The following is a 26,123-nucleotide window of genomic DNA, read 5'->3' on the forward strand; positions in this document are numbered from 1 at the left end:
TTTTGTAAAGAAGGAAAAAAATATCTTATTTAATATTTATAAATGTGATGAAGTCGGAAAATAGATTGGGAACACTTTTTAAAATTTAAAATTCAACTCCAAGTTGAATGTGAAAACTTAACAACCAAATACTTATTTTGAAATAAATTAAAAATTATTAATAATAAAATGAATAATTCTTATTAGCAAACGGATCGTGAAATATTTACATATACTAATATGATGATACGCCCATTCTAAGCCTAAAAATACCAGATTCACCTTGTTTGGGTAGTTATTACCTAGGATAGATATTAATCGTTTAAATATAATATTAATTTTAATTGCTATTTAATTTTTTTATATTAATAAATTTATAATTAAATAATTAAAAAATACTTTTTATAACAATCAATTTTGTATAATTACATTATCATCAAAACTTTTTTTCTTTTCAACATAATATAATAAAATAATATATAACAATCATCTATCCAGATAGAGTGATAGGAAAAATCAATTCCCAGAAAAGGTGCAGGGGACTCATTGTCCCAAAACAGGGCCGCCCACACCACAAATCTGCCGATACATACAAGGCTTCTGTTAAAGTTTGTCTCGACATCCGCAAGGCTGCTAATAAGCTAGCCTTAGCTATAAATTTTTAAATATTTTTATCAAGTTATTTTGAATTAATTTTTTTTTATATATTTGATCATAAATTTTTTTTAAATATTTTATTTATGAAAAAACAGATTTTTAGAGTATTTAGAGTGTAAATTTAGTGTAGAGTTGAATGAATCGAATGTGGAAGGGAAGCTTGCCAGACATACTATTTTCAAGAGTGAGTTTTAAATATCTTGGGTCCGTACTTCACAATAGTGGAAATATTGACAATGATTGTCATACATCGCGTTGGGGCTGCATGGATGAAATTGAGACTTGCCTCTGGAGTTCTGTATGACAAGAAGGTACCACCTAAACTTAAAGGTAAATTTTACTTAAAGGTAAATTTTACAGAGTGGTGGTTAGACCGACTTTGTTTTATGAGGTGGAGTTATGGCCTATCAAGAAATCTCATGTTCAGAAAATGCATGTTGCGGAGATGAAGATGTTGAGATGGATGTGTAGGCATACTAGGAGCGACACGATCGGGAATGAGGTTGTCCAGGAAAAGGTAGGAGTGGCTCCTGTGGCAGAAAAGATAAGGGAAACGAGAGTCAGATGGTTTGCGTATGTGCAAAGGAGGTGTGCTAATGCGCAGTGAGGAGATGTGAGAGGCTGGTTTTAGGGGGTACTCGGAGTGGTGAAGGTAGGCCGAAAAAGTATTGGAGAGAGGTGATTAGACAAGAAATGGTGCAACTTCATAGTACCGAGAACATTACTCTAGATAGGAAGGAGTGAAGGTCGCGTATTAGGGTAGAAGGCTAGTAGGAGTGGAGTATTTCTCTTGGAGTGCATAGGTTTAGGCTCGTTAGTGTCTATCATAGTACTAGTCATACCATTTTAGTGGTAAGGTCTGTATACACTTTATCTTAAGGGTGTCAAATGGGCCGAGTGACCCGTTTTTTGTTCCATTAAGGGTCCGGCACGGTAGGGACTGGACCAAGTACCGGCCCACCCCCCAAAAAAATTGGGCTGGTCCGGTGTAATTTTTGGCCTGGACCGATAAGACTGGCTCGATAAGGCACCTATAGCCAGCCCACTGGTCCACCAGCCCGGATCGGTAGCTGGCCCACCGGTCCACTGGCCCGTACCGGCCTGGTATAATAATTTTTTTTTTAATTTCTGAAATTTAGCCATTGGGCCACTTTTCAGAAAGTGATCGTTGAGCCCAACGACTATATAGTCGGGGTACAGTGTGTTTGCCATTACTTAGGATCAACTAGGATGCTTATTGAGTACCATTGTTGTGTTGGTACTCACTCCCTTGCTATTTACACTTGGGTAAGTTACAAGTCCGGATTGTCTTGATCATCCTCCTGCATCATTGTCTGAGGCTTACTTCTGGAGTTTGTGAGGTAGTTGTTAGTCATTCCGGTAGTCGTCACTTACCCTTTTATTATGTCCTTAATCTATTTCAGCCTTGGAGATATTTAGACTTGTGTATTTCTTTAATCTGTATTATTAATTAGTGTCTTGTACTCGTGGTACTGGGTTTTGAATTTTTTTTATTATATTATGATTTTTGCAACACTTAAGTTATGTCAGTTCTTATTTGTTCTCTTACTTCCGCATTTATCCTTGGCGAGGATTGTTTAGGTTGATCTGTCTTGGTAGGATAAGGCAGGTGTCATCACACTCGGTTTTTGGGTTGTGACAATATGTCACGTAGTATGTGTGTATCTACCTATTCAAATTTATATATATATATATATATAAGTGCTTACTTGCTACACCCAAAATCTGAAGCCATAGATGTTAGCTAAGACCAAGTTAAAGGGCATATTTTTGTACTATGTCTTTCAATTAATTACTTCTAAATCCCGACCTTATCTTTTAAGGTCCAATTTAGTTTTTGTTCTTATGGTCTATTTTTCAAAAGCTCTTGAACCTCTTACCTTATTTTGCTGTAACACCCCCTAAAACGTTGTATGTGGTGTTTCAATTCTCGATAAAAATGATATTACTTTGATTTTTTGGCATAATTTTTCATAAGTTGGTTCAAATTAGGTGATTCAAATTTCTTAACAACCCCAACATCGTTACCTACAACTTTTGTGAAGACTATATCTTAAGATTTGGAGGCTAAGTAGGTCAAATAAATTAATTTTTGCAATACATGGTGCTGTGATGAAATGCAGTGTTTGTAGAAGCAAAATAATATCTAACTGTAGGATGCTCCAAATTAGTTGATTCTTAAACAACATGAAAGTACACTTCTAGAGCTACAATATATATGAGACTCTAAAACCTAATGAGGAAGTTATCTTGTTCAAACGCAGCTCCAAAAAATAGTATTCCATTAAAAAAAGTTCATCTCACCAACCATGGAAAGATCTAGATCCATTTGACATCAACAATGAAAGCAATAGTCTTCCATTTGACATCATCCATGACATCACAATCCTCCATTGGATTTTCAAGATCATCTTTTTTAATTATTTTTATTTATTGTTAGGTCCCTCCTCCACACTTATAAATATCCACCTTATTTTCTCATTTTATTCATCAAGTTTTCTCAAGCAACTCTTCTCTCTATACACCTTTTTACTCATTCTCAAATATAGTTTTAGTTTTTAGTAGTTTAGAAATACTATTCCGGTGATTCTTATACTCCGGATAGTAAACGCTCCAGCGAGAAGAAAAGGCTAGGGGTTCAAGAGTGTTCATTGAGTTCTTCAATTCGGAGTAAAGCTTTGGATTCCAGGTATGTAGGACTATTCATAGCATCGGATTGAGTTCGTCCATGCGCCCAATATTTAAATTCATCGTAATTGAGTTATAGTTGAGTTTTACCCTAATTCTTGAATTCTAAATGAATTAATTATTTTTCTATTGAGTTTGATATATTTATGCATTGAGATTATTATTTTTATCTCTCATATTATTAGAATTGTTGTTTGTGGCTACTTTTCCATGAACCCTAATTAATTTGATGTTCATGCCTATTTTGAGTAAAGATGTTGGCTTTTAATATGCATTAACAAAAAGAGCGATTTGAATTAATATTATATATGTATTTTATTGAGTTTTGAAAGAGTAAAGGCATTGAGTTTAAATGAATTTGATTCTTTGGGTTAAATGATGTTTAGAGTAAGATGTTTTGAAGTATAATGATTTGATGAAGAGGTAATGATGATGATGATACATTGAGATGAGTTTGATGTTTTAAATTAAAGTCCAATGAGGCTAGATGATGAGGTTAATATGAGCACATGTTTTGAGAGTAGTATTGAGCACCGAGTTAGGTAAGAGTTTAATTGAATCAAACTCCAAAGGTACGTAGTCAGTGTAGGATGGAGGCTATGCCTCTTAAGTCTCAAAAAGAGGACTTTGATGATTGGATCCAAGATGGTAATGTCCTTTATTCTGGCAAGGTATTAGATGGATGTGGCAACGACATCGTTTCGTTGTATCATCACTAGCTCATAAGTGATGGTTGTCAGTTAGAGAAACTCCCAACTGAGTAAGCATTGCTTATTATTATTTTTAAACTTGCATTACATATTGATGTTGAGATGATGTTGAGTTCTGAGCTGAGTCTTCCTGAGAGGAGTTTCTTGATATTTGTCCTTACTTTCCTACCATTTTACATACTCGTGCATTTCATGTACTGACGTCATTCGACCTGCATCGTTTTATGATGCAGATACAGGTGTTAGAGGATTGTACTGATAAAATAGATGATAAATTCCGTTATAATACATTGGACCTATTAAAAAAACAATTGCTACATTAATATAAATGAATTGAGATTTTAACTGAAATTTCTGTAAAATTATTAAATATAAAACTTGATCTTACCAGTGGGATCTAATGTTTGTTGTTTGGATCATCCAGCCAAGACCAAATAAAAGGGAATTAGATTGAAAATGATTAGTAAAAACATTTCAATGCAATTGAAAAAAGTTCTAATATAAGAAAATAAATAGAATATTACATAAGGACACAAAATAAATATATTAAAATAGAAAATTTAGATCAAATTACTAACTAATCACAAAGCGTAGTAACTTGCGCATATATTATGTTCAGGATTATTTAAGAGGAGCTAAAAACTAATTTGCATCAGTTATACCAAATTATACTAATTTTTATCATGATTAAGTGATAAATTAAGATGGAAATTATTTAGCTATATTTTTTTGTGATAACCATGTTTGTTGCGGTATATTTCATCTTCTATTTATTGTTATAACCACGAATAAGGATCATATACAAATATTAAAAACATATATTATATCAGTATATGTATCTTATTATGTGAAATAAACGAACATGAAAAATAATAAATAAAAAAACACGGGGAAGCAAATATGATTAAGTCACCAACGATGGTTGTAGTGGAGTGCTAAGTGGCCCTTCTTTCCGACGCAAATTCATATTTAATCGGATTTCAATGCGAATATCGAACACTGAATAAAAATAAAAATAGTAATAAGCAATACCATTTTTATTTTCAATAAACACTTATAATACATTTATAATACATTTTTAATACATTTTACATGGAACAATTTATAAAACATCTATAATACAAATTTTATTGATGAACAATACATTTATCACACACTCTAATACACTTATAATATATTGTGTCAATTTCTTACAAAGCAAGCATAATATATTTTAAAAACACTTATAATACATTTATATCATATGCATATTTCACTTTTAATACATAGTGCAGATTTATTATAGTATTGCTATGTAGTGCTATAAATGATAATAAATAAAAAGTATCGCTAAAATTAGTAATTATTTATTAAAAAGTAATCACTCAAGTAATTTTTCTATTCATATTTATCGAGTTCAATTAGGGGTGTTCGAACGAGACCGAAAAATCGATCCGAACCGATAAATCAAGTCAAACCGATTTAATAAATCAAAAAATGGCTCGGCTTGATTTGGTTTGGTTTTAGATTTTTAAAAACCGATAACATTTGATTTGGTTTGGTGTTACCCATAAAGAAAATCGAACCGAACCGATAAATATGTACATATTTAAAATATTATATATATTTATATATGTTTATTAAACTTTATCTATTTTTTATTTTCTTCATAATTTAGGACCATTCCAAGAAAAAAGTCTAGCCCATGTTCCCCAAGCCCATTTACGTTTAAAGTAAAATAAAAAACGCTTACTAAATAGTTAGCACAAAAAAAAAATCCCTCGTTAGATTTTCAGTTCCCTCTTATTTCCTCCCAAACCCTGTAGACCTCTATTCTGCCCTCAGTCTCTCACGATAACAATTGAGTTCAAGAAGCTTTAATCCCTGTAAGTCTGTAACTTTTTCTTCCTTTTACTTTTTTGATTACTTTTTGTATGTTTCCTACTCTTTGTTTGTGTAATTATTTTTGTGTCTTTGAAATTTTACTTGAATGAATTGCTTCTCTAGTCTTTCATCTTGTATGTGTTTTTTATTTTATTTCTCTGTTATTTTAGATTTTCTCCACTGATTTAGATTTTTTCTTGTTGATTTAGTTTTTATCTAATGATTTTGGATTTCTCTATTTATTTAGATTTTCGGATATATTTTTTTAGATGGAAACTACAACTACTCAAAAAGAGGTGGAGTCAGTGGAGGTAACCAACAAAGTATCTCCAATTACTTTGTTGGAACCTGAGCTTGACGGTGATATTACTTCCAATCATGCTAAAAAGCAGAAACAAACAACTCTTTGTGACCCTGATCGTAGCCTTGTGAGTAGTTATAGGAGAACATCCGGCGTTTGGAAATACTATACTGAATATCTTGATAAATGGGGTAAGAAAAGGGCAAAATGTAACTACTGTACTAGTAACTTTGCTTCTGAAAGTAGTAATGAGACCTCAACGCTATGGAGACATTTAAATGAGGTTTGTCCTAATTCCACTATTAGAATTATTGACATAAATCAATCAAGAATCAAGGTAGACAAAAAAGGAGAACAAGCATATAGTACATGTACTGTAGAAAAGATTGTGATTAACGTCATTGAGATTAGGAGAGCCATTGCTAAGTTTGTCATTATTGACGAACCACCTTTTAAAGTTGTTGAAGGGGAAGATTTTAGGAGATTAATAGCAGTTGATTTGCCTAATTTTCAATTACCTTCTCACTTGACTGTTGCTAGACAATGTTTGAAAATATATCAAAAAGAGAAAGAAAAGCTTAAAAAGCTTATTCATAATCAAAGTGTATGTGTTACTAGTGATACGTGGACATCACTTCAAAATCTAACTTATATGGTTGTCATTGCCCATTGGATCGATGATGAGTGGAATCTAAAAAAGAAAATTCTCAATTTTTTTCAAACATCAGATCATAAGGGTGAAACAATTGCTAAGGAGATTGAGGCGTGCTTATTTAATTGGGAAATTGATAACATATTCACGGTGACCTTAATGCAACTGCTAATGATTCTGCAATTAAACACTTGAAGAGAAAAATTGAGGATTGGAAAGGAGGCGTCTTAGGAAATGAGTTCTTACATGTTAAATGTAATGCTTTTATTCTAAATTTGATCGTGAAAGAAGGACTTGGTGAATAAAATGGGTCTATTTCTCGGGTAAAAAATGCTATCAAATATGTTAAGTCCTCAGCTGGAAGGTTTGATTCCTTTAAGTCATTTGTCGAGAAGGTTAAGATTGACACTCATGGTCTTTTGACTTTAGATATTGAGACTAGGTGGAACTCCACATATATGATGCTAAATACAACTGTAAAATTTGAAAGGGCATTTTTGAGAATGTATGATGATGATCACAAGTACCTCAAGTATTGTTTAGAAACAAATAATGTGGGAGGGCATCCATGGATAGATGATTAGAAGAATGTTAAAGTTTTCATTAAGTTTCTTGAGATTTTCTACCAGGTAACTTTGAAATTCTCAAGAACTTCATATGTTACTTCCAATTCTTTCTTCCATGAGATCTTTAATCTTCAAAAGATAATTTGCAAATATGTTCGTAGTGAAGATTCTATTTTGAGTGGCGTGGCTAAAAAGATTGAGCTTAAATTTAACAAATACTGGGGTACTTTTGAAAGTATGAACAAGTTATTATTCATTGTTGTTGTTTTGAATCCTTGCTACAAGTTAAAATATGTGGAATATCTGTTTAAAAACTCTTATGGTTGTTTGGTGGGAGCCAAAAAATTGAAAAAGGTGATGGATACTTTGAGTCGCTTGTATGATTACTACATGAGTTCTTTTTGTGTGACTCATACCGATAAAATTGGTGGTCAAACAAGCTTGAATGATGAAATTGATATCATGCATAGTGACGAGATGTGGCAATCACAATGGGAGAAATATTTGGCAGATGAAGACAATACTAAAAATAAATCAGAACTTGAAAAATACTTGATAGATGATTTGGAAAAGACCAAAGAGTTAGATATTTTGGCTTGGTGGAAAGTTTCTACGGCTAGATATCCAATTATTTCTAGGATGGCAAGAGATGTTCTTTCTATTCCTATTTCTACTGTTGCTTCTGAATCAGCTTTTAGCACCGATGGTCGGATTCTTGAATCTTATCAAAATTCTTTATCTCCAAAGACAGTAGAAGCTCTTATTTGCACTAAACAATTGTTAAGATCAACTTCCAAAGAATGCAAGCTTGAAGATCTTTTAGAAGAAATTTAGAAACTTGAGATAATTGAAAAAGGTAAATTTACACATTTAACTCTTTATGAATATGCCTTTTATGTTTTAAAAAGTTTTAATGCCTACTTTGTTAAACTTTCTTCTGTCACGACCCGAATTCGGGTGTGATGGCATTCATCTCAACCCACCGAGACGAGTCAGCCTAAAACTCAACGAAAAGTAAATGCGGAAATAATTGAGATAAAACAAGATCTAACTTATTCAAAAACAAATAAATCAAAATCCCCCAAGACTGGTTGTCATGTGTACAAGCCACTAATACATTACCGAAATATGAAAGAAAATACAGTCACAATATCCTTGTCTCTAGAATAAGACTAAAACATATTAAAAGAGTAAGAGGTGTCCGCTAGATGAATATAACAGCTACCTCAACACTCGAAATGATAGCCTCGGATGTAGTAGAAAATGCTAGAAGATCAAGCAGGTCCGGGCTCACAACCTACACAAGTGTGGAAGCAAGGGGTGAGTACCAAACAACATGGTACTCAGCAAGTGGATAACTAAAACTAAGCAAAGCTTAATAGATACAAGTACTCCTGTCCTCCCAACCGAACCTCCTCAACTACGACCTGCATAAAATCAGCCCAACTCTACACTTGTACATTAACAACAGTAATACAGCCCACAAATACTCATCAATAGTCTCGTCAATGAATCATACCAAATCAAGTCCAGCACACACAGAGCAATATAGGGGTAAACACAAATTCACAAATATCAGAAAGGTGCAATGCAATGATGCATGTCTGTCCTATTGATACACATCCGCTGAATCACAGTCCGAAACCCATGGGGGACACTTTTGTCCATGTAACCTGCCACGGAACGTGTGGCCCATCCCCTCAACATATATATCTTGCCACGGAGCGTGTGGTCCGACCCCTTTTATTTCATAATACTTGCCACGAAGCGTGTGGCCCGACCCATTTTTATTTCATATCATTTCCAGTCTCAACACGATATGTCAGAACCAATGCAATCAATTCATGTTCATATAATTTACGATAATAAAATGACAACAACAATGATTCTTCCAATCTCACACCGACATAGTCATTTCATATGTCCAAAATAAACTCATAATCACAACATATCAATTCCACCAATACATGTCATTAGATCACCATTTTATACCCCTCATCTCCATTTTTAAGGTCAATCATACAGTCAATAACTCAGTTCAATTCTCATTACTCTCTAGTATAGATGACACGGAAATACAAGCATCTATAAGCTTAAACTGAGGTTTAGAAATTCACTTGCCTTAATTAATCAAGTAATCACTTCGGGACTTGAGCCTTCCCTTTTCGTTGGACTTCCAAATAAGTATAATCTAATCAAATAAATAACCACAATAAGATTTCAAAACTAACAACACACATATTATTATATGTCTAGCTTAGACCAAAAATTAACTCACCCAAATTCTATAGTCAAGTCCTAAATACCAAATTTAGGGTTAGGTCTCAATTTTTATTTTTCAAATATCATAATCTAGTGGAATTCATATAAGATAATACACCTAATATTTAATTACCTATCTCATTATATCAAAACTTGAATAATATATAATAGCTAACAAATTAAAACAACCCAGCTAATTAACTAAACCGATGACGACACTTGCAAAAGCGATTTGGAAAACCTGATCGATTTGCCATTGTTATACCATTATTTTTCCATCATCATCAAACAATTATCCAATCAATATCTCATTTGGTTGCACTATGAAATCCTTAGCAGCAGTAGCCAATAACAATTACATAATGTTTATCACTATCGCCAATGTTGAAATCATCATTACTCCCAATTTATAACCTAAAATATGTTTCCCAATTTCCTAGAAAAGAATTACTACAACAACATATCCTCTTAACCTCACTATTTCACATTATATCCTAGGAATTACAGCCTAACACCAAAAATATAAAAACTTAGAGATAACCCTCACCTGCAATTTGTCTCGTCGGCTCCCACGTCTCCACAAGGTAAGTCGCTGCTCTACTTTTCTAATTTAATTAAGTATTAAAAATGACAAACTCCCACTAACCTATTTTAATATATAGGCTAAGTCATAATGATATTTAAATAAATTAACAGTTTAGCCCATCAATTAAATTAATTATCTAAAATTATCCATCAATTAATTAATTGTAGTTACCAAAAAGTCCAAATTTCTAATTTAAATTTACGGAGAGAGTATTTTAAGGAAGAGAGATAACTCATTCTCAAAATGACCAATCGGGTCATTACATCTTCTTTCTTTTTTCAGAATATGCTGGCACAATCTTGAACATTGATTAGTTAGGATGTTGCAATTGAAATTTGTAGTGCAACTGTTTTGCTCTTTGGTAGTTAATTTTCACATTTTTGCTGCTGCTTCACCTGAAGTACTTTTGGATTATGCTATTGACTTGTTTTTTGTATTTAATCACACTTTTATGCAAGCAATTAAGTGATCTTTTTTTTATGACAGTTGAGTATATGGTTATTTTGTGTTGAATGTTGATCATTCGAAGGACTGTTTAAAGACCTTGTTATTTTTCTCAACTTGATTAATAAAAAATAATGTATATAATTAACCTTTTATGGGCTAACCTTCTTAATTTTGTTGTTGTGGAGGTTGTACTGCTATGCAGTAGTTGCTATCTTCCTCGTGGTGAAAATTTTGTAATTTCTTTTGAGGCTATTTTTGCATATGTTGTTGTACTGATCTGTGCTTTCAGTTTTCTTTCAAATAGTTTCATCTTGGAGAAAGGTAAAGTAGCAATTTTTCTATTGGCCACGGCTGGAATGCTTCAATTACTTCATGCAATAGTGAAAAAAATGATGCTTCTTGAAGGACTTCTTTTTGTTCTAGTGGTTCCTCTTCTCAGATTCGGTATCGAACTTGGACAGTCAAAAAGGCTGTCAATTCTTTATTTTTGAATTCATTTTCTTCATGGACCGTAGGAGTTGAACCATCAACTTATGAATTTATGTTGCTGATATTTTGCCCTTTTTAGATCTTATCATTTTAGCTTCTATACTTTACAAGAACATCAGACATAGTTCCAGTCAGGACATATTCAAGTTTGTTATTATTGGAACCATATTTGCTTCTCTCTTATACCTCTAACTTGGACTTTAGATGGTAACTTATTTAGCTTATATACTTTTCTCATGTCCTCACTATCTCTGAATGAGTTCAGGTATCTTTGAAGATTAATGGCAGTTGTTTTGAAATTCTATTGATTTGCAGTATGAAGGTAGTAAATAAGTTTGTCAATTTTTTTGCATTATAAAATATATTATTTCAATCCGTAAAAAACTAACCAAACCGATAAAACCGACAAAATAGATAAAACCAAAACCGGTAGAATTTATACTATAATGGTTTGGTTTGGTTTGAATATTAAAAAAAACCGCCTTAATTGATTTGGTTTAGTTTTAGCCAAAAACCGAGTCAAACCGGACCATGAACACCCCTAAGTTCAATTATTAAAACTTTAATAATATTAACTTTAAAAATTATAAAAAACTTTAACTATTAAGCTATTGAGTTTGAATACTTTCTTGTAATTAAATAGCATGGTAAAAACATTCTAACTACTCCATATTCAGGATAGAAGCAGTGGACAGGTTCTTTTACCTTCGCATTTTACAAAAACTTATATGCTATACTATTGAATCCACCTTTAAATATGAATTTATATAATTGTCCAAATATAAAATAATACAAAACAAATATCAATTTCAGACACAAACTAAAATATTTAAAATCATCGAGTAGTCCTAGAAAAGTTTTTGTGCTTGTCCTTGTAAACAAACAGAAGAGGCGATTAGACAGAGAAAACATACCATTAATCCAGTATTTAGGAGGTTGAAAATGGATAAAAAATAGAGATAGAGTCGACCAATATTATAGTGAAACAAAAGGATGGGGTTGTTATTATAAAATTTAGGAAGATATAGTCAACCAAAAAAATAGTAGAAATAAGGTTGATATTGTTATATAAAACTAAAAATCTCATTTATCTGTTTTGAAAAAATTTATTTGCCTAATTTTTCTCCAATAATTTTGACTGCGCAATGTTTTTTATCTTTAAAGTCCAAATTTTTATAGAGTAAAACAATTATACTAATTTATCATAACATTAGATATTGAGGTCACACATGACTAATGGAATATTTAAAAGATCAACTAATACAAATTTAAAATATTTTCTTTAATAGTTTAAATTTGTTAAATGATATCACATCAAGGATGACTCAATAAAACTAGTACTACAAATAACTTACAAATCAAACATTTGGAGGTTATAAATTATGTGAGAGTTATGAAATTATTAGGTGTGAATTATGTAATTATAATTTTAGCATAAAATAAATAAAAAGAAAAAATATTTAGAGGAAATACAAAAAAAAATTCTTGACTAAAAAATGTGTTCTAATGCCCACAATTATTGTATATAGAATTCATTTTGATATAATAGCTCCATCAGAATAATCTTCCAACAAGTAGGGAAAAAAACAAGATACGTAGGACGATTACTTTATAATTTACTTTTTGAACAAATTTTAATATGAATCATGTTGTATACAAGAACAATTGCAAGTGACAGATACATAATTTTTTTTTTTTTTTTTATCTTCAACCACGTAGGAGTTGAACAAAAGAATAATAATTCTAAATTCATCAAAAGATGTTGCTCAATGAGGTTGTTGATTTCATTCAAAAGGTGAAGGGGATTCTTTTTCCTAATCATTAAAGGTTAAGAGGTAAGTTAAATTTAGGAAAAACTATGAGATTCAGCAAACATTAATACATATTTAAATTAAATAGCTATAGTTTATCTTTTTTAAATTGTATGGATACATTTATAATATAAATAGTAAAATCAATTAATATTCCATAATAACTATTTATTTTAATTTTATATATTGGTAATAAAATATTAAAACAAAAAAATAATCCTACTCCCTATTCAATGCTTTCCCTTTCTTTTCTTTTTTCCCACCCTAATGCTTTCTCTTTCTATATCAACATAACACAAAGTAGGCAATCTGATGATCAACAAACTGCTTATACGGCATCAATTTCCCTAGCTTGAGACTCTATTGAATGAAATATTAAATAAGAGATATGTCAGTGATCCATATGCAATGCTACTGCTTGTTGGGGCTCTTCAACCCACATATCTACTAAAATACACAGAATGCAAAAAGTGTGTAGATGTATTGCTTACCTAGTTGGATCTCTAATTATTTGTGGATTCTCCAAACGCAGAGGAAATGTTGCACCTCCTTTTCAGAAACTTACTTTCTTCGTTTTATTTCTTTTATTTTTTTCTAAATTTTCATCTCAAACAGAATTCTCTTACACGATTTTAGAAGTGATTTTAGTGATTTATATATATTGTCACGATCTAAAATGGGTCATGAGTAGCATCCACACTTAACCTCCTAGGTGAGAGAATCAATGATACAAACCTCAACTTATATTAGCGATTCAATGTATAAAACACGAAAATATTGCGGAAGCTCAAACTTTATTAAAGTAAGAAATAACAATTCACTAGAGTCTGCTACATAACATTCCCCAAAATCTGAAAGTCATCACTTCAAGGACATCTAATTCTAAAATACTAAGTCTGGAAATATCAAACACCAAAATAAATAAATAACATAATGTGTCCGAAAACTAAGGACCTCATGCCATGCCCGAGAGAATCCAACACGAGCTAGAAGGAATAACTCACCCTGGAACCTGATGCGCTGGACACTGGCTAGAGCTGAGGTCGAGTCGAAGTCGAAAGTCGATGGAACACTTGCTACACAAAATAAAACAAAGAAAAATACAAGTAGGAGTCAGTACAGGATAACATGTACTGAGTAGTTATCATCGACCGATTCGAAATAGAAATCAATATGCATAAAGTAGTAGCGGAAAATCAACCATAGCACTTAACAGGTGACAACCAACAAGATCAAGATCAAGTGACAACACAATGAACAATTACATAACCAGTCAACAATATTAAGATCACACATGAGGACTCAAGCATCTACATCAAGCTCTTTTGAGAAATGAGTTATTTGAGATTGGGTAGCATTAATTCATTCTAATTTGTTTTCCTCTAATATTACCATGCCGGAACGTGACACCCGATCCAATAATATCGTGTCGGAATGTGACACCCTATCCAAATATACCGTGTCGGAATGTGACATCTGATCCAAATATACCGTGTCAGAACGTGACACCCGATCCAATAATACTATGTCAGAACGTGACATCCGATCCAAATATACCGTGTCGGAATGTGACATCCAATCCAAATATACCATGTCGCAATGTGACACCCGATCTAAATATACCGTGTCGAAATGTGACACCCGATCTAAATATACCGTGTCGAAATGTGACACTCGATCCAAATATAATTAATTTATCATTCTTTATTATCACACTTCACTTCATTAACAATATTTCATCAAGCTTTCTTTATTCAAGGCATCATCTTTGATAGGGCAAGTTCAAGATTATGGATTTCACGGTCTTGAAATTTCACACCAATCACAATAACATATCAACCATTCAAACCACAACAATTGAATGCATAATAAACTTCACATATTACTCAATAACTATCAATCACAATTAAGAGTCTATCTATGATATAAAATAAACCATAACCCACCTCAACCGAAGAACCGAAGTCTAGTAAGCTAATTCATCAATGCCTTTTCTTTCGTCAATGCCTCACGTTTCCAATCTATTAAGTGTTGACACCCAATTTTGACCCTCCACAACATAAATTAGCTATTGAATTTCTTTGAATTTTTGAAATAATTTACTTTTATAAAAACAAAGATATTTTCATGTTATTCTTAACTATTCTTATTTTTTTTATAAATTTTAGTATAATATACATATTTCTGTATAACTGTATCTTTGATTACTATTTATGTAGTTATTCAAAAATCATCTCAAAAAGATTTCATTTTTAACTAAATACAATGTTAGTTAGGTTAGTTTAATTATAGTTTGCATTTTTGAAAATTTTAGTTTTTTCTAAAAAATAAAAAATAAAAAATCTCCAATCTCCCACATCGAAAATTGTATGAAAATTTAAAGTTTTTGGAGCCTATATAAAGGCTCATATTTTTATTAAGAAGAGAGAAGAAGTGGAGGTTTTTTAGTCACCCCAAAGTTAGAAATTTTCTTAACTTGGCTAGGATTTTGGACTCTTGTCCCAACCTAAAAGTTATGAAAATTTCTAACTTTCAATCTATATTTTTTTTCAAGGAAAATAGGAGATTGAAGACAAAATTTAAGCTAATAACAATGTTCTTATAACATCGAACCCACGAAGGTTCGAGTCTAAATTTTTAATATTTTTTTTGATAGATTGGAGTTCTATCAAGCTCGTGGGTGGTGTTGAAGTTGTCCTCCGTTCATCGTCTTCAGTCTTGCTACCCGGAAAGAGGTAAAATCTTTTCTCAGCTTTATTTTATTTAATTATTTCATGTTTTATATTTAGTTAATTTGTAGTCTTGTTTTTTTAGTTAGCATATATTAAGAATAATTAGATTAATGATAGAAATTTTTTATAGTTAGCATGTGTTAGAATTAATTAGCTATCATGTGTTAGAATTATTTCATGAAAGACCTTAGTTTTGTTCATTGTTTTTCCAAATAGTTTCCTTTGACAATATAGATTTTCATGTTTTTAATTTCTTCTTTTAACATGATTTAGCTAAAAAAAATATACTTAAAGTTATTATTCAATTAGAACTTTCATGGCCTAATTGATTTAATTCTTTCTTTAAAATTTGAGCTAGTATAGCGTATATATTAAATCCGTGTTCTTTAGTTACTTAAATATATTTCTTCTTTCCTTTCCTTTATCCACACATATGCATGTTCTTAGTCACTTCTAGGATGCTCATCAATTTGATAACTTAAAATATCATGATATGTTCCTTGGTTTAGCTTAAAATAAGTAAATGCTTATGTAATTTTATTTTGGTGCATGTGATATCAATTCGAGTCCATCTTTGGACCCCATCGTTGAATATCATTAAGTTTTGAGTCTCCCATCATCTTGTTTGAATTGTTGGAAAGTTGATAAATGGAAAAGAAGGTAATATTCATGATTTATATATTGATATTGGACTGTATACACGAAATACAGGTAGAAAACAGTGTCGTATACATTGATATACAGTATCTATATAGTCTGATATGCAAGAAAACAATATTATATACACTGATATACATATATATATATATATATATATATATATATATATATATTATGATATACAGTGATATACAGTAGATACATGGAACAAACAGGTAGTATACTGTGTGTATACAATTTGATATATAGTGTGTTCATAGCTGCGATATACAGTGGAATTGTGCTTAAGGCTCAAAACGCAGATGACCCAACAACTTAGTCCAGACGTACAGAAACTAAGTGTTGGGTAATATTTTCATGTGTTATTTATTGTTTATTTATATTAATTCGGGTTGTAATAATTTATTTACTTATGTTATTTATGCTTGCTTAGATATTAATTTTAATTTATTTTAACTTAATTAAATTCTCCTAAAGATAAACCAATTCATGTTAATTTACTCTTTAGATGATTTTCTACCTTTACTTAGGCATTTTGGTAAGCTTTACTTTTTTTTATACATGTATATTATTTTCAATGTTTAAGCTTGATCATTTTTTCCAAAAAATAATTTTAAAGTTTTCGTTTCCTTTTAAATTAATATTTTTAAAAGTTAGTCAAATAATTTTTAACCAGTCGGATAACCGCGCGTTAGCGGCCACTTTGAATGCTTAACACCTTCTCAAAATGAAAATAACATCAAGTATACAATATTCGTAAGCAAACGAATTTGTAGACACCGATATTATATGTATATTTAACCTAGACCCAACAACTCACCCAACTCTATAATCAATTTCATAAAACTCAAGCCTAAGGTTAAGCCTCAATTTCTCCAATATCATAACTCTGATGGTATTCATATAATATAATACACCTAATATTTAATTATCTATATCAATATATCAGAACTTGAATTATAATGTGATAATCAAGAAACCAAAAAAAATCCAAACATCAAATTCATGTTAAACATGAAAATCACTAACTAACCCACGAAAAGGAATGTGCCGAATTTTACCAATTTACAATTCTGGCATCATTATATTATTATAGGCCTATCATTGGCCATTATTATGACATCATTACTCATCAATATTAACCCTAAGCTCTCTGACCAATTACAGTAAATTGCCAACTCTTTTTTTTTAATTACCCAACAATAAGCTTTTTGAAAGACTAAAATTTACCAATATCATGTAATCATTACCCCATCATCACCCAATCATTATATAATCATTAGCACCATTAAATTATCTAAAACCAATGGCACCAAAACTGGTACCGTAATGATCCTTATGTGTATCAATTCAACCATAACAATATCTCTATATATTACTATATGTATATATACCAACTCAAATACTAACCTGAAACTTTAACCGAGAGCCGCAACTTCAAATCTAGGGATGATGTCCTGATTGTGCCCGTTGGCTTTTTGTGATTTTATTTTATAATTTGTTAAACCCTTTCCACTTAAATTATTTTTGTATAAAGGCCAAGTGGTATTGGGTCTTAAATAAATTATCAATTTAGCTCACTAATTAAATTAGTTATCTAAAGTTATGTCTCAACTAAATAACCGTAGTTATTGAACAGTCCAAATACCCACAAAAGTTTACAGAATGAGTCTTTTATAAAATAGAAGCTCTAGTACTCAAAACGACCTAATGAGTCGTTACACATATTCATCAGGTATCTTCGAATTCCGTATTATCTTATAATTCCATTTTCTGCTTGTTTTTATGAAGTTTATCATTGTATACATATTCATATTTCTTCTAGTTTCATAGGATTTCAGGGGTTTTGTTAGAGTCACTATTATAGCCATTAAAAAGGCGGAAATCAACTATTCTAATTGAGTTACAAGAGGTATACATTTATTTGATGAATTGTTGAACGAAATTCCATCTTTTAATTTGGGTATTACTCAAATACAAGTCGATTTTTCAGGCTCTCTTCCTGCATTGAAGAATGAAAGAAGAACAAAGAAGGCTAATGATCATGTACCCTTGAATATTATGGATGAACTGAATATATATCTTAATACAATATGAGGATTATCATCTATGCCATTTTCTGAATATATGGGTTGTCAATTTGCGCCATTTTGATAAAATTTTGAGTATCATTAAATACAGTAGATACAATAGTATTCAAAAGTATTGTTTATTTAAAAGCAATAATACTTGTGTCCATTTGAAATAAAAATTAGCGTGAGTATCATTCTTATGATAAATGTACAAGTTATAATCTCATATACTTATACTTATACTTTAACATGATTGGTATACTAACACTTTAACATGTTTGTTACACTAATACTTTAACTTGTTCGTTATACTAATACTTTAACATGTTTGATATACTTATACTTTAACTTGTTAGTTATACTAATACTTTAATTTGTTTGTTAAACTAATACTTTAACATGTTTGTTATACTAATACTTTAACATGTTTGATATTCTAATACTTTAACTTATTCAATATAACTAATACTTTAACTTGTTTGTTATACTAATACTTTAACATGCTTGCTATTCTCATACTTTAACTTATTCAATATATTGATATACTTATACTTTAACATATCTGATATACTAATACATTAGCATTTACGTGGAGACTTGAATTCAAAGTATTCCTTAAATCAGTTTGTTTACATGTATAGTAGTATCCACAAGTGTAATTCATTGAGTTATGTAAATCTAATGGGATGTGTCGTATATTTCTATATTAGTAGTTGTTATTAACAATGGAAAGTTGAGAGATTTAGGGACATAATTATAGGGAATTAGTTAATGCATAATATATTAATAATTGTATGTCTGTATTAGTAAATATAATACTTATATCTATTCAATTCCAATAAACCCTTAAATATAGCTATTTATGTAAGTTCCTCTATTTATTCCAATAATAATAATTAAGTACATAATTAATCTTTATAAATATTTAATCATTTTAATAAATTATATATATATATATATATATATATAAAAGTAAAATTAATAGATTCACATGAATCCGTAATTAAAACTATATATCCATTTTGATAGTCTTAAAAATTTAAATTCTCACAGTTACCTATTATGAAAAATAAATCACATGTTTGATATATAAAATTTAAAAAAAAAAAACTAAAAACACATATTCCATGTTTGTTTCTATTGCCTTACCCAATTATAGCATATATTCAATATTATGAAATGACATGTAACAAATCATCCGAGTTGCAAGCAATAAAAATGAAAATACCCAAACAGAGTCATATTACATTTTGAATTAGTCAAAGTGACAAAGTCAAATAATATTGAATCCTAGCCATAACTTATGTGATGACTGCGTAAAAGATTTAATAATGGTCGCTTTTCTTTTTTCTCATCTGAAAGTTCAATCCTTTTATTTCAGTATGATATGTAGATTCAAACACCAAATGAAAAAAACTATGAGTTGCTGGTGATTGGTGTTACACCCCGTATCTTTGTACCTTGGAACGCGTTCTTAAATTTCTCAAGCTTCTTAGAAGTTACCATGTGAACCGGATAATCTATACCGCTGCTAAACGACTCTAAGGAAGGGAGGGATGTTATACCCCACACTTTTGGGCATTCGGAAAGAAAGAAATTTTGATTTGCAAGGAATGACGTTGTGATTTATTTTGTTTATTCTATTTTGTACCGGTGTGATGTTCATGGAAAAATTGATGTGGAAATACGGAGGAAGGCCGAAGAAAAAATTGGAAATTTTGGAGAGTAGTTTGTGAATTGCAAAAAGAGAGAAAACTTGTAGCTTTTGGGCTTAAATAATAATAATTGCAATAAGTAGTTTGGGCTCTCATAATAATAAATAGTAATATTGAGGCCCAACAAAAGAAAATGCTCAAGTCTTGTAAAGTTAGCCCATTAGTTAAGTAGCCTTTATATACATATATATGTTGATGACTTTTAAGTCATCTTTATCCATTAAGTTCTCTATCAAAAAGAAGCTACAAGAAAATTCTAGAGAAAAGAAAGGGGAGAAACTTGAAGCTAGAGAGAGAGGGAGCTCAGATTTGGGAGAAACAAAGGTGAGTCTCCAATTTTGTTCCATGAATTAATTATCTAGGGTGCACCTCGATGTTATGAAGGTGTTAGTAATGAATATTTACGGTTTGGAGCAGCCCAAAACGTTATCAAACTGCCTCGAAGTTTCAGCTGCACTAAGGAGGTTTCCGAGGTGCAATTTTGGCTAGTTTTGGCCAATTTCGAGTAAGGTAAGGTTTCTCCTTTAAATTTGGACTTTATGGGGTTGTTTTGAAGTGTATTAGGTACCTTGTATACTGCTGAAAGTATAAAAAAATTATGGATATGCTCAGCGAAAGAAACAACCTAAATTGAGGTCGTCGTAGTTAAATTATAGCCGAAGTGAGGCGTTGTGTGTTTGGAGGTGGCTGCTGGTTGTGTGGTGTGTGTTACAGAGCCTAAATGGGTTCTAAAAGAGGTGGGGGAGATGATGGTTGCAGCCACACGACCCCCGCTTCGTACGGTTAAAGGTTTTACAAAATGGAAACTAGAAACCTTATTTTGTATCGTAGTTTGGAGCTAGTTGTTTGGAGCTTGTATTGTGTACGGCTGAAGTGATTTAATTATAAATATGCTGCTAGTTGTTGTTTTTGGTATAGTTGTTGATATTGTGGCCGAGTTGGAATCTCGGAGATGTTGAAGTTGCAGGGGAAATGCTGCCCGATTTTCCGTAGCATCGGAACTAGTAACAAACTAGTCGGGGGTAATGGATAAGGAAATGACTCCTATTAGTATTGGGTTGTGGAGTGGGCTATTGGAAAGTGAAAGGCTATTAATCTTAGTATTACTTTCATGTCAATAGGTTAAGGAGTATCAAGGCAATGCCGGATTCCTATTAATCCTGAAAAAGGTATGTAAAGCTATCTTCTTTTCTTTTGGCATGTCTTAGCCTTAAGTGATTGATATACGGAATGTGGGGATAATTCCATTCATAGAACTCCAAGTATGAATCATAAGTCTTATTTACTTCTCGATGGTATAATTCCTATACTAGTTGAGTTATTGCCTCTCAAGGCTTATATACGATGGAGAGTAGCAAGTATGTGAAGCTACCTTTCCTTCTTTTGGCATGTTTTGACATAAGTACGTAAAGCTACCCTTCTTCTCTCTTGATATTTCTTTGACATAAGTTATGATGAAATGTTTATGGTACCGAGTCCCTTGATAGGCCAAGTATGATATATGTTACTACCTAAGGATCGGACCGTACGTTCCACGGCACATATGTATATAATGATTTTATGAGAGAAAGTAGAGGATATGTAAAGCTCATTCTCTTTCTTCTTTTGGCATGGCCCATAGAAAGCCACGGATGAAGAATGCACAAAGTCTACAAAGAGCTCTTATTCTTAAGTACACTAAGATGGCTAACGTTTTTAATTTCCTAGAACTTATGTCCTTTTGCCTCGATTCATGTAAAAGTATCCAACCATCCTAAGTTGGTATAATTTAGGTTGTGGTATAAAGCATGACTCTTATTCACTCCTTTAAGCTAGAACCCTTCTAATAATTGAACTATGGCCTCTCAAGTTTTTTCTATACCTTGGGAAGCAGTAAGTAGGTAAAGTTAATCTTTTTTTGATATGAACTTTATGAAACAAATAGATGAAGTATGGGTGATCCCAAGGAAGCCCCATTCTCAAGGCAACTAAGATGGTCATTTTCTTGACTTTCAAAAGATATTTTATTATGCCTTGATATGAGTAGATGACTCCAAAAGTGCTACTTTGATGCAAATCATAAGGACGCTTCAAAGGTACTTGTTATGGCTATTGTCTTAATTTTTGAGTGATAGTTCATTTTGAGTAGTTCAACAAGTCTTCAATGATGGTTTAAATTGCATAGGGTTACTCACTACTCCACTCGTGTATACTATGATACATCTTTCACCGAGTCCCGGGCCGGCTATAATATTACTATATGATATATGGATCAGGCCGAACGTTCCTCGGTATTACTATATGATATACGGATTGGGCCGAATGTTCCTCGGTATTACTAGATGATATACGGATCGGGCCAAACGTTCCTCGTTATTACTATATGATATACGAATCGGGCCGAATATTCCTAGATATTACTATATGATATACAGATCGGGCCGAACGCTCCTCGGCATTATTATATGATATATGGATCGAGCCGAACGCTCTTCGGCATTACTATATGATAAATGGATCGGGTCGTACGTCCCTCGGCATTATTATATGAGATAGCACTAATAGTACATAGATGCTTATGATAACAGAGTGATGTGGTTGTTACACCGGGTCCCCAAACGGGCCGGGTACAGTATGTGAGGATAGTATGTACGACTTTATTTTATGAGATCCAGGTACAGTGGTTTGTTGAATGTTATACTTGCCCCTGCAACCCTATGTTAGCTATGCCCTCCTTTTGATGTTTTATACTTTACATACTCAGTACATATGTCGTACTGACCCCCTCTTTCCGGGGGGGCTGCATTTCATGGCCGCAGGTACATGCGCGCGCTTTGGGGATCCGCCAGCTTAAGATTCCACTCAGTAAATTTGGAAGAAGCTCCATTGAATAGGAGCCAAGCTTTGGTACTAAACCTTCTATGTATATATTTATTTGATTACGGGTACGGTGGGGGCCTTGTCCCGCATTATGTTATTGTTCTTACTCTTAGAGGTCTGTAGATATGTATGTGGGTTGTATATGTATGCGTGTAAGGTTGTGTCTATATGTTATGATAGCCTTGTCGGCTCATATATTGTCTTGCCTGTTGGTACGCTATGACTCAAATATGAGACATGTTTACCTATAGTTAGCAGGGGTATACGCGAGTGTCCAGCTCAGGCACCCGTCACGGCCTACGGGGTTGGGTCGTGACAATTGGTAACTGTCATGATCTAACTATCGGGCCATGCATACACCTACTCTAACATAAGGGTGTCAACGTGGCTCGGTTTTTGACCCATTAAGAATGATCCATTAAGGGTCCGACACGGTAGGAACGGACCGGATATCGGTCTACCTCCAAAAACAAATGGGTTAATTTTTGGTCTGAAACGGTAAGATCCACCCGGTAAGGGATCGGTAGCCGTCCCACCGATCCACCGGCCCGGTATAATAAAAAAAATTAATTTCTAAAATTTAGCCGTTGGGCCACTTTTCATAAAGTGGTCATTGGGCCCAACGGTCATTTCTGAAAATTGGCCAAAAATAACATTTTTTTTTAAAAAAATTATTAATTAAATTTTTGTTTTATAAATACCTACAACATTTAATTATTTTTTTCCACCAACAATCATCTAATTCTCTCAATTCTCTCTTAAAGTGATATCAATCATTTATTATTTTTTGCAATTAACAACATCAAGTGGAAGTTTTCAACTTTCAAGTGTTCAATATTTCATCAATTTTATGATTCTTTGTTTGATTTCGGCAATTTGGTATAATCGTTACTTCTCTTACTTTTATTTAGTAAATTAATTCTATCATATTTAAATATTTAATTTTTGTGTTTATAATTTTATTAGTTTAATTTGCATAATGGATAGATTAAAAAATATAGGTAAAAGTGTTAAAAATTTATATCCCGACAGAGGTAGTGATAGTAAGAAAAAAATGCTTCCGGTAGAGGTAGTACAAGTAGAAATTATTCTTGTATGCCTAAAGCACCACCTATTTAATTTGCAGAAATAGGTGTAGGTGCACATGATATGAATGAAAAATGAATATCAAGATACTTACTGTATAGAAGAATTAAATGAATTTGAAGTACAAATAGAACATAATAATAATGATGATGTGGATGTTACACCAACTAGTCCTAATATAGAGATAGATAATGTTCAATCTAAAACTATTAATCTTTCTCCACGACCTATAAAGAAAGAAAGAAAACTAGTTTAGTATGACATTATTTTGAAGCATAGCCGAAACAACTAAAGTTCAATATAAAGAATGTCAAAAAAAATTCAAGCATTAGACTGGAGGTAATAAAGGTGGGATGGGTCAATTGATTAAACATCTACACAATGAGCATCCTGGTTGGAAAGAACGAATAGGGGGTAATACTGGATCAGTTCAAGGTAGAACAAACTCACAGACCAGAAAATTAACGGAGACGTATAATAAAATGAGGGACTGTGCTTATGGGTTGTCTACCTTTTTCATTTGTTTCTTCTGATGCTTTTATTCATTATATACAATCAATTTATAATCTCAAGTTTAATGATATTTCTAGAAGTACTTGTAGATCAGATATTTGTAGACTTCATTGACAATATGCATATGATTTACGTTGGTTATTAACAAATCTTTCATGTAGAGTTTCACTTATTTCTGATCTTGATCGTGTCATAAATAAAAATGATTATTTAACTGTTACTTGTCATTGGATAGATAGTGATTTTATAATGCAAAAATGTATTTTAGCATTTCAATATGATGAAGACCAAAAACATAATGCACAATTTATTTCTGATTTTATATCAATGGTTGCAAAATATTATGGTCTTCAACACAAAGTTTTATGTATTTCTTTTGATAATGCATCTAACAATACCGCTGCTATTAATTCTTTGAAAACTGAGCTTTCCCCTCCCCCCCTTTAGAAGATATTTTTCATATTAGATCTGCTTGTCATATATATAATTTAATTGTAAAAGATGGACTTTATTTTTTTGAGCCAACAATTAAAAAAATTAGACATGCATTTGGTTTTATATAAGGAAATAATAAAAAAGTCAGACTTAATGAATTTAAAAGAAAATGCGAGAAAAATAATCTTAAATCAAGATTAATGCCCAAAGAAACTGAGACTAGGTGGAATTCGACTTATGACTTTTTAAAGATTTATAATATTTATAAAGCCCTTATAATTACAACTTTTAATCAATATGCATATAAATTTTCTGAAGTCATGTTGGAAGAATCTGATTGGACTAAAATTAATAATGTTATGTTTTTATAAAAATTTTATTTGGCTACTCTTGAATTTTCTAGTGCTTATTATCCTACTGTTTCTAATATTTTAGCTTATTTAGTCGAAATTTTTGTATTGCTTAGGATTATAAAAAGAAAGATGATTACAAAGAAGTTGTCGCTGAAATGAAAGAAAATTTTAAATTTTTTTTCTATTCCTCCTATATATTTAATTGGTGCTATTTTAAATTCGTATATAAAATTTAATACTATGTCTGAATGTGTTCGCCTTATATATAATTCTATAAAAATTAAAAAAGATAAAGATCCTAGTATGTTTAAGACGATGAGTGCTACAAATGATCATATTCAAACATTATACAATCATTATATCAATTCACTTGATAATGCTACCCCTAGTCATACTTTTCCTCTATCTCATCCTTCTGACGAGTCATCATCTTCTAAAAGACAGGCATGTTGTCACGACCCAAACCTATAGGCCGCAACTGGTGCCCGAATTGAGCTCCCAAACGTACCCTTATCCCAAATTAGCCTTTTAACGAATAAACATAGGTAGTGATTAGAAGAAATTGCTAAATATATCATAAAAGTAGATATAGGCACGAAGGCTGATAGGCCGTCACAAAACACAAAACCCAGACTATATATACAAAACCCACAACATAATCTATCT

The 26,123-nt window shown here is 31.7% G+C and overlaps 1 long non-coding RNA gene across 1 annotated transcript; it reads left to right on the plus strand.

Annotated features, from left to right (window-relative positions):
- The first annotated feature begins 20,435 nt into the window (after nucleotides 1–20,435).
- On the plus strand, nucleotides 20,436–23,252 carry LOC129877516 (uncharacterized). The gene is made up of 4 exons (XR_008763549.1): nucleotides 20,436–20,535; nucleotides 20,629–20,721; nucleotides 21,333–21,380; nucleotides 23,010–23,252. It is a non-coding gene; the product is annotated as an uncharacterized LOC129877516 (long non-coding RNA).
- Nucleotides 23,253–26,123: the final 2,871 nt, after the last annotated feature.

Source organism: Solanum dulcamara, chromosome 12 (assembly GCF_947179165.1).
Source record: "Solanum dulcamara chromosome 12, daSolDulc1.2, whole genome shotgun sequence".
NCBI lineage: Eukaryota > Viridiplantae > Streptophyta > Magnoliopsida > Solanales > Solanaceae > Solanum > Solanum dulcamara.